This window comes from Sciurus vulgaris, assembly GCF_902686455.1.
Source record: "Sciurus vulgaris genome assembly, chromosome: 5".
NCBI classification, from domain to species: domain Eukaryota; kingdom Metazoa; phylum Chordata; class Mammalia; order Rodentia; family Sciuridae; genus Sciurus; species Sciurus vulgaris.
In genome coordinates, this window is record NC_136465.1 from 24,439,306 (window position 1) to 24,448,554 (window position 9,249).

The window sequence follows — 9,249 nt, forward strand, 5'->3', positions numbered from 1 at the left end:
AGTGTATGTCTGCAAAAGATCCTTAAGGGAATCCACAGTATTTCCAGTATAAAGTCTGAGTTTTAAGCATGAACTGGCTCCTGCTTTCCTCTCTAGATTAACTTCTAGAGGGTGTTCCTTAATTTGGCTTGGCATGTGAATCCATGCCTCTGTGTGCCTGTGAGTTCTTTTGTCTCTCTTTCTCCTGTTCACCTAGCTAATGTTAAGCCTTCAGGATTGAGTTCAGATCACATGTCCTCTGACTTTCCTGAAGTGACTCCTTCTTGAATACCTCACGTATACCCTGTATTGTGTCCCCATAATGACCCCAGACCTTGATTTTGTTTCCTTCATCTCCTCCACCATGGTGTAGGCAACTTGTAGGCTATGTCACAACCCTCATTGTATCTCTGTTCTCAGTCTCAATAGAACTTTTCTTAAAAAAAATGAATCACAGACATATGTACCCGTAGAAAATTTAAAGTTTATTAATTTTAAAAATTCTTCTTGAAGATTGTAAGTAGATTGCAAAGAAAAAAATGCAAGAACGTATCACATCAGATGCAAACTGCTAAGTGGTCGTGGCATCTTTGAGTGATAGAAGTGAAAGGTCAGGTTTGGTCCCTTAAACCCAATGAATTTTCTTCACCTTCAGAAATCAGGGAGTGTTTTGTGAACCAATTTGAAATACTTGTCTTATTGACCTGTAACTGCATGAAGTTCAGTATTGTATTGCTAATTAATCCACAAATTCCATTGTTCTCTATCACTGTGCTTCCTTCTCCGAAGTAGCTATAACCTTTTAATTATGTGGTTACTACTTAGAGTAATATTTTCTTTCTCTGTTGAAGGCATGACACTGCAGAGGATAGATTAACTATTTAGAAATGCATATAATTATTACAATTCTCTCAGCTCACGCTGTCAATCAACACCTAAAATTAACTGTGAGGGTACAATCACCTGCTTCAGAATCCCCCTGGGGTTGATGAACCCATCTAGACCTCCTGAATAGAGTGGTTCAGGATGCAGTGACTTTAATAAGCCCTCCAGGTGATTTTGTAGACTCTATTTGAGAAGCAGTTCTAAGTCATATGGATAAAAGAAATAATAATAATTATTAGTCCAAAACTTCAAGTAGTTCCTATTTTGGTTGACTCTGGTAGAGAGATATATACACATAGTAGGGGTATCAGTCCATTTAAAAAAGTACTATCCCTGTTTGTAATTATTCAACAGTTTTAGCTTATATTAGAGAGTCTGGAGGATAGAAGTATAACCTAAAGAAGTAGCTACTATTTTTGTACTTTTGAACCACACAGGGATTTTACTTGGTGACTGATAGAGGTAGATATTACTCTCCAGCACATCTTTCCTAAACTTTGTCTGTCTCCTTCCATGGAGAGTGAATAGGGCAGGAAGGAAGTTTGGAATCTCCCTGGAAGAAGGTACTGACTGGGTATGATTCTTCCCTGGGGGTTTAAAAGAGTTCATTTAGGAAAGGGTTTGTTGGAGAAGGAATTGAAGGAAGTAAACACTTTTCTCTATTATCTTGTGATTTGCTGGCTCAGGTGAGCAAAGCCTCTTAAAAAGGCTTAGACAGTATTAGGAAAATATTCCCTTCTCCATTACTGGTTTAGAGTGTGCATCAAAGTTGGTCCTTTGGAGGGGTGTGTGTGTGGTCTAACCAGTTCTCCAGCTGCAAAAAATCTAGAGATCAAATGACATGCCTGCCACTCATGGTGGGCAGGAGACCCAGCTTGAGGGGTCACACCCTTCCTGACCTCCCTCTAAGACCACACAAAGCCCTTCCCTGAACACTAACAGCTATCACAGTTGAGCACCCCTGCCCCAGACTTTATTGATTTAGGCGGTGAATTATTGGTGGGAGAAGAGTTGCATTTGATACTTCACCTCCTTTGTAGGGTGGGTTTTCCGGAGGACTGTGTGGATATTTGCATGGACTGGTTAGAATAAGGCCCCTTTTAGTGAGAGAAGTGTAGAACAGAGCTGGAGATCCTGACTAGGAATATGACTGAGCTCTAGAGGAGACCCATTTGTAAACAATTTGATTTTCCAGGTACTTTGCCCATGGATTCTGGAGAAGTCATGTCCTATACTTGGCTTAGCGTTTTAGGGAAGGCCAAGCTTTCCCCGATAAGATGGAGGTGGTCTTAGCTGGGCGACCCAAGTCATCTAGCAAACAAGCAAACAGATGAAACATCCAAATGAGACAACATGTTCTCCAGGATCATGGCTCAGTGGGTGAGTCTTTGTCCTCAGACTTGACAGGGAGTCATGCCACCTACTTCAGAGTGCTGCTCAGAATGGAGGGACTCTAAAACCCAGAGGTTCTGGCAGCCTCATCGTGACCTCAGCAGGAAAGAGTGTGACATAGTAAGTATGCACAGTGAGACATTGTAATGAGACAAGGAAATAATAGGAATCGCTACAATTGTGTGTTATGCAGTAGTAATAAGCTGTGTTTGGTATTTGCCTGAACTTGTAAAACTAAAATAAAGGCGCCTGGTGACAAACTTGCTGTGTGGTAGGATGACACTCCTGAACAATGCCGATATGAACCTTGATCTATGATTTCAGTGGTGGCTCCTACTATAGTCCTGTTCTGGTCTTTGTCAATGAAGACCAGAGCATGACTGGGCTGAAAATCACTACTTAAACCCTGGACTTTTGGAGCGAACTGTCAGCAGCAGAGAACTCCATGTGACCAGAGGACTTCACGTTGCTTTGTCTCTTGCCTGCCCTGGCTGCTGTCCATTCCTTCACTGATTGCTGATTAGCCAGACGACAGACCATCTCTCCTGCAGCAGTGACTGCCACCCAGCCTCTAGCTTATGGGACACCCAAGGACATCCAAAGTCATTGGAGGAGCTGAGAGAGGCTATGGCTAAGAAGAATCCCCTTGGTCTTGCTGACTGACTTCTTGGCTAAGAGACGGTGCATTGAGTAAGTCCACGGGGATTGGACTCCAGGTGAACAAGGGAGTGAGTCTTCAATGTATTTGTGACTTGCTGTTATTAGGAATGTTAAGTTGAGTGTGCATTGCATGAATAAAACCCACTTGTTGGAGCCAAACTTGATTCCTCCCTTACTCGCTGCTGGCGACAGACATCCAAATGTAAACTTAACAAGTTGCATTGTGATTTTCTGTGCTGGTGATTTTCATGCCCCCCCCCCCTTTCTTCTCTTATAGGGGGTTCTCCTGCCACATCCTGAGTGGATGAGGGAAAGGATTTCTGTAGGAGTATGGTGTTGTCTATTGATTAATCACTAAGAAACTTATCTAATTAAATAAACACAAGAGCCAATAATCCTTTTAAATGGGAGAGGTGTGACGTTTTGGGCCATGCCAAGATCTGGCCTGAAAGCAAGATGGAGGAGCCCACACTCCCTTTATTTATAGTCGCACAGGTAAAGGGGGACTGGGAGGGTCTTCTTCTGTGAGGAATGGGATGGGGTGGAATTAGGGAAGCCATTTGCTTAGAGAATTAGCATTTCCCTCAGGCGGTGAGCCACCTGCACAGGGTCACCTACCCTGGGCCCTCTGAAACAGTCTCTCATGACTGCCAGTTCTTGGGAGTCAGACCTCTATCCCATGGCTCAGCCAAGTCTGATGCTGCTAAACATGGTTCTCTCTCTCTCTCTCTCTCTCTCTCGTAGCTGTTTACTAAGCGTAAATGATTATAAAAGTGGACACAGGGTTCCTGTGAGGGCAGAGGCTGAGGGGAAGCCCCGAGGTGTGGCGAGGCAGAGAGGTGACCAGCAGGGCAGCACAAAGACCTGACAGAGGGGCTCATGGAGGTACAGAAGGGAGAAGAGGATGATAGCTGGGGAAGAGAGCTGGCTTTCATTTGGTAGGATTTACAGGATGCTGGTGGACTAAGTGGCCTTGCTTTAGATAGGCACCTGGCTTCTTTTCTCGGGAGTGTCCCCTCTGCTAGGTGAGGTGTTGAGGGAGTCACCTCTCCAGGTTCCACCCTAAGGGGCTCCACAGTGGGGAGCTCAAAGGCCCAGGGCATCCACAAGCTGCCACAATAGGAAAGGGGGTTTGACACTAAAATTTCCTTTGGATGATGCCACAATTCTGACTTGACCCTGGAAATTAAAGTTTCTTAACAAATGGAAAATTTTATTCTTTCCTATCACAAAGTGCATGGTCCCAGTGTGGTAATCTTCCGTATGATGCCTGCTTTCTCTTCTTGAAATAACAAATAGAGTTTCTACCCATCATTACAGGGATGATTGGTTTATTTTGTTCCCCATCAAGGATAAGTATGCTGATGAATAGTTTTTCTTTACCTAAGGATCATGTGGAGGCTAGAAGTACAATTATTTGGCTGAGGAAATAGGTTTCTTTATTTAGACCACTTGATTTTCAGGCAGGTATAAACTGTACAGCCTCTCTTTAGGCATCTTTTTGACCTAATCTAGTATTATTTCTGGCCCGTGATAAATGCCAATAAATTTTGTTGAGTTGTATGCTGGAATTCATGTTAGAACTACACATTGGAAGTATCTTGGAGGTGGTGTCTTAAAATACAGAGATCTTCAGTTCACTTGGTTGAAATGCCATTCAGACGTGGATCTCAAGTCTATATGGAGTTGATTCTACTTTTGTTTTTGCTGACATGTTTCCTATTGGTCACCAACATATTTCTCCCTGACTTGGGTCAGCCAGCAAAAAGACAAAGTTACCAGTAAGTCCAGGGTTAATGCATGGACAGGTGCATGAATAACACTAAAGGATTAAGCTAAGGCAAAGTTAGTGGCTATTTTTTGCAACACCATGATTCATGGTCTCTGTATTTTAATAGATTAGCATTTCTATTAATTTCAATAAACATTCCTTTGCTTTAATTTGGAAGGCATCTTGAAATTGACCACCCATAAAACTTGAAGAATGTTGTGATTTTATCTATGAAGTAAATGGGGCCCTTTCCTTAAAGTGCATAAAGATTGCAGCTTGCTGCGAGGTACTGCTAAAAATTACTAGGAAGCATATTGACATTGAATAGCACCAACAGGAGAAAACAGTAGAATATAAAAGGACTGCAGATCTTTCTCCATGTGATTGATTTCATTGATTTATAATGCTGTATGTATACTTTGGCTTGTGGTTCTAATTACTGAAAATGGACTAAGCTTGAAAGGGGAATACCCAGCCATCTTCAGGAATCTTTGACAGTTACATGGATATTACATTTAATTACATTAAAAGTCCTATATTACTTACCCATGGGAGACAGGGGGGTAAGTAGAGCTGCCTGTCATTTGCTGGCCACTCACCTATCCATAATCCACCTGGCCCTAGACCCCATTCAAAGGGACCAGAAAAGCAGGAGAACAGCTTTGAAGTTCTCAGTTTCACAAAAGAGCACCAAAATAGTCATCTAAAGAAAGCACACCCTCCTCCTTCATTCTGCCCTACACCCCTTTTGCAGCTTGCAGTTGTTCGTATTTTGACTCTCCTTGGTACTTGGGTGCTTTGGGTTCTAACCATCTCCATTTGTTTTCCCCTCTGTCTCTTGTTTTCACTTGTGTTTATTCTCATAGTATTTATTTTTCTTGAGCGTGTTAATTAATTTCTTCTCATAATGTTATGGGGAGACTTAGGAGAAGATTAGTGGGAAAATGAGGAACCAACATCACTCCTGGAAGAATCTGGGACACTCCTCAGATGCAAGCCGGGCTGTTGCCCTCCTATTCTGTTCTGTTAGCCTGAACTCCAGGACAGTGTTCAAAGACCGTATCCTGCAGTGTTTGAGTTTTTCTTATAAGATCCTGCCTCAGGCATAGGTTTCCTTTAAATTCAGTTGTTGTCTAACTTAAAGTATTAAAAATGTGTTATGCTGGGCAAGTCAGGAACATGCAAGTTAAATAATTCAAGATCTCTGACTTTTTATTTTTTATAGTCCCGGGGATTGAACCTAGGACCTTGTACATTCTAGGCAAGCACCCCACCACTGACGATACCCCCAGCCCTGATCTCTGACCTGTTGGCTCACATCGAATACACTTTAATACACTTTTTTCATGTATGTGAGCTCTGTATATAGAATGCATTGAACTGTGAAAAAACCATACCAGGACAGCAGTATTGCTAGCTTCCAAGAGGTCACTGTATTATCCTTTGGAGGCCTCCCTTACTCAACCTCCCCAGCCTCCCCAAAGTGCCCCTGCTCCAGCAGGGTCTTAGGAGAAGGCCGTGGCTGAGTGTACCTTTCTGAAGACAGTTCCCTAGGGGTCTAGGAGGCTGAAAGCTGAAGCACAGAGTCATGGGGGCCTTGTGGGTGCTCAAGGTTACACTTAGTCAGGAGTGATCCATCCTGCCTCATGTCCAGCTGCTTCCTGGTGCCTTTCCTCTGGTACCAGGGTTGGTGGATGAAATAATGTAGTGGTCATTTGCCACTGCCCTTCCTACAATCTCCTATCCACTCATGGAGGCACCAGAGGTTAACGCCTGGTGTTGGGAATGACAGGACTCTCCTGCTGACCTCTTCATTGTCCCCACTTCCCCAAGCATGGGCTGATGATCTTCCAGATTCTAGGTGAGGTAGTCCTGCACCTGCCCTGGTCCTATTAAAGATATTTCAGGTCCTGTGGATGGTCCCTGGGGATTTCCTTAGTGTCCCTCAAAATCCCATCAGCCTCTCAGGCTGTGGCTCTGTCTAGAATTACTTTATTGTTAGAGCAATACGTTCCACAAAAGTGGCTCAGGGGTGGGATTATGGAATGACAGAAAACAAGAATTTAAGGATAATATCTGTATGTCTTCACTTCATACTCCTATCAATGGAGGGCAACTATTTAATGAAATAAGTATCTTTAAGATATATAAATGCATGTGAATAGTTTGGGGAGCAAATAGCTTTCATTTGTTGTATTAACTGTCAGACTAAACATTAAGATGACTGCAGATCACGTCCATGATAAACTGAGCAAACTGAGCAATGGTGTGTGAGCTTCCAAATGATTTGCTCTCCATGTCATCACACCAAATTAGCCATATAATTCATGAGTTTTAGAAAGAATTAGATGCAATATTTTGAACCAGAAAAACTAATATTGTGAGCAAGTAGGAAAATCAAGTCTAATGCACACATTTTAATTTATTATGAAATAAATATGTCAGATTTGCCTAACAATTTAAGAACACGGCATAATTTATCGTGACAGCTCATTTACGAAAGAACCAGTGTATCTTTTTTTTTAAACCATAAAACAAATTAGAGAGTGACTCTTATCCCATGATTTATTTATGGTGGAAGATTAATAAAAATATTAAACATGATGAATGCATTTGTAGTGACAGGATTACAGCAAGAAAAAATACCAGTGACCATAGAAATAAAATGAATTTTACATTTTTAGTCAATCTGAAGAATTTTGCTAAACAGCAAATTAAGTGATTTTATTTTTATGTGGCATGACAATAAAAATGTTTTATTATACAAACTACATTTAATGTATATTATATATTGCCTGTCTTCTCAAATGAGGGCTAAAACCCTGTGAAGGTAGAGGTCATGTCTCTTGTTCTCACAGTCTCTGCATCCAGGTATTATCCTGCACAGAGAGGTACTTGCTAAATGTCTGTTGATGAAAATATGAATTTGATAGTAACTGATACAGTTTTCAAATACGCCGATCTTTATTAGGATGGGAAATATGTGGAAGAAAGACAATGAATTCAATTTGAACAGTTGTTCTTCTGAAAAATAAATAGAATAATTATTTGGTTAGTAGGAAGTAATTATTTGGGGAGGTGGTTTCTCCTGTAGATTTAGGTTCCAAAGTTAATAGATAATAAAAGTTACTCTAGAAAATCCCTTAAATTGACCACAGAATTTAGCATATCTCTTTGAGCATAAAACTCATGCCAAAATTCTTATGCCCACAGAAGTTTCCCAAAGGAGGGATAAAAGTGAATTCCCTTTGCATATGGGTGGGTGGTACTCACACCCACCTGTCTTGAAGTACTTATCAAATTCCCAGGTGAATGGACATGAAGGATGTTCCCGCTTGTCCAGAGGATGCACTCCATTCTGTCTTAATATTTAACCTTCATATGTATCTCACTCTAGGAATTAAATGTGACAGATAAAAAGTCACACTTGCTGTATCTTATGCAGGGAAGGGTCAGATGCTGCAGTCAAGGATTCACTCACTGCCTTTTATAAAGATGGTTTTATCTGAGGTGAAGGGAAGCTGGAAGTGATTTTCTGATTGAATTATATTGTTTCAGAGTTACTATGCTCCATGCTTGAGGAATCCTGGAGTGCAGTTCCAGCAGAGAAGTTTTGACCAGGCAAAGAACTGCCTGATGAAGTCCCGTTTGGTTAGTTATCACTTTCAGATCACAATATCCTATAGGGTGACCATCAAACCAGAGCATTGTTTATGTTTTGAAATGTTAATTTCACTTTGTTCTGGGTCTTAGGACGTCTGTGTAACCATCTTAAGACTGTCAAAGGAAAGATTGTATAAGGTGTAGTAAGTCAGTACGGTATGTCACCATTATAAGCAAGAACTGTAAAGTCAGATGGGCAGTGCAAAGTTGATTGTATGTCTGCAGTTCATCATTAGCAATATTTTTGGAGAAAGGTATAGTATTTCTGTTCCACTGGTGTGAGTGCACTGTACATTTCTCAGCCATTCTTTTAATTATGTCCTTTCTAATTGAAGTTCCATCCAGAACCTTGTTTATAACCTGCATATGGAACCTGGAAGGTCAAAACTTGTGCAACATTATCCTGAGAAAACTTGATGGTCTACATGCCAATAATGCTCACTTGAGTTTAGGCTTCAAATATTAGTACCTACACTGGCCTAGCTGAACAAGAGATTTATTCCTGAAAATTCCATGGAGGGCTTCAGCTTCAGAATGGTTTTGGGGTGTTCAGCAGAGCATCAATACTTGCCATGTTGTTGAGCAAAAATGGAATGATGGGTAGCGTGGATTCTGTAGAATCCATGAATTTTTGTGCTCTACCAGTTTAATTATACAGATTATTTTTCTTTAATTATCTGCACTATGTATAGGGTAATGTCATGGGAGATCGAAGTTATTTTAGGCTGTTACAGCACATGTTTTTGTGATAGCACAGACCAGGCCTGCATTTCCACTGAGCTTCTGAGTATACCTTGTAAAGCTCATTAAAAATAGACCCGATCAAAGGTGTAAGCACCCTGTTCATTTCAGACCATAGAGTTCACAACTTACATGTTGTCCAGGTGTTTTACACATAT